Below are 1,584 nucleotides of genomic sequence, written 5' to 3' on the forward strand. Positions count from 1 at the left end.
CTGGCCTATCTGAGTTTCAAGTCCTTGGATAAATGCTTGTTGATTCTTAAGTGCTATCTCGGTATTTTGGAAATGGGTTTCTGACACGAAGATGAATTTTGAATGAATCTTTTCAAGGTTCTACTTCTTCTCTTGTTGATAAGGTGGCTATTGAAAACCCTGAGGATTTTGTGGCTTTTGATTCCCTTGACCTCCCCAGGAAAAATTTGGGTGGTTCCTCCAACCTAAATTATAGGTATTACTGTATGGGCTATTTTGAGATCAAAAGTTATTGTTACCCATATAGTTGACTTGTTCTTCTTTAGTTGTAGGATTGAAGGATTGGTATTCTGTATGCACACCTCCTCCGCTTGAGTCACACCTCATTACTGGATGTACCTGCGTAGAACCAAGAAAACTATCAATCTTTTTATTGAGAAGTTCTACCTGATTAGAGAGCATGGTGACTGAATCGATGTTATAAACGTCGGCTATTTTTGTCGACTTTGTCCTCATAACTTGCCACTGATAGTTATTCAGTGACATCTCCTCTATAAATTCATAGGCATCTTTCAGTGTTTTATTGTTGATGGTTCCGCCAGTAGCCGCATCAATCATTTGTCTTGTCGAGGGATTGACACCATTGTAGAACATTTGAACTTGTAGCCATAGAGGTAACCCATGGTGAGGGCACCTTCTCAATAGATCCTTGTATCACTCCCATGCATCGTAAAGTGTTTCTAAGTCCATCTGCACTAAAGAAGAGATATCATTGCGTAATTTAGCCGTTTTAGCCGGCGAAAAATATTTTAGTAAAAATTTCTCGGTCATTTGTTCCCAAGTAGTGATAGACCCTCGTGGTAATGAGTTTAACCACTGTTTAGCTTTGTTTCTCAGTGAGAAGGGAAATAACCGAAGACGGATGGTATCATCAGAAACGCCATTGATTTTGAATGTATCGCAAAATTCCAGGAATTTTGCTAAGTGAGTGTTGGGATCTTCATCCTACAAACCATCAAACTGAACAAACTGCTGTATCATCTGAATAGTGTTAGGTTTTAATTCAAAATTATTCACAGCAATAGCAGGTCTAACTATACTTGATTCAGTCCCTATTAAAGAGGGCTTAGCATAGTCATACATATTACGTGGAGCAAGATTTTGATTAGCTGCAATTGCTGGAGGCAGCTGATTGTCTTGGTTTTCAGCCATCTCATCGGTTGGAGGTTGAGTATTGTCTTCTTGTTCATTTTCTGTGTATCATAAACTACGCCTTATTTCTCTTTGATTTCTACAAACTGTTAGATCAATTTCTTCGTCAAAAAGTAAAGGTCTTGACGGGTTTCTTCTAGTCATAAACTATAAAAACCTATCAAGAGAAAGAAAAAGTAAATTAATAAATAATAATAATTAAATTAAATTAAATTGCAAGAAAAATAAATGGCTAAAGTAATAAAAATTTAGTGTTCCTAATATTTCAGTTCCCCGGCAATGGCGCCAAAAACTTGATCACAGTGATTCGTAACAAGTAATAAATATTTATAATGAAGATCAGACCTAGACTAACTATTATCATGATGAAAAGGCAAGCGCACCTATCGAACA

At 36.7% G+C, this 1,584-nt stretch overlaps 1 non-coding gene across 1 annotated transcript; it reads left to right on the forward strand.

Moving 5' to 3' along the window:
* Positions 1-655: 655 nt before the first annotated feature.
* On the forward strand, positions 656-762 carry LOC121212825 (small nucleolar RNA R71). The gene has a single exon (XR_005908199.1). It is a non-coding gene; the product is annotated as a small nucleolar RNA R71 (small nucleolar RNA).
* The last annotated feature ends 822 nt before the right edge of the window (positions 763-1,584 follow it).

The sequence above is a fragment of the Gossypium hirsutum genome, chromosome A13 (genome assembly GCF_007990345.1).
Source record: "Gossypium hirsutum isolate 1008001.06 chromosome A13, Gossypium_hirsutum_v2.1, whole genome shotgun sequence".
In the NCBI taxonomy this organism is placed as follows: domain Eukaryota; kingdom Viridiplantae; phylum Streptophyta; class Magnoliopsida; order Malvales; family Malvaceae; genus Gossypium; species Gossypium hirsutum.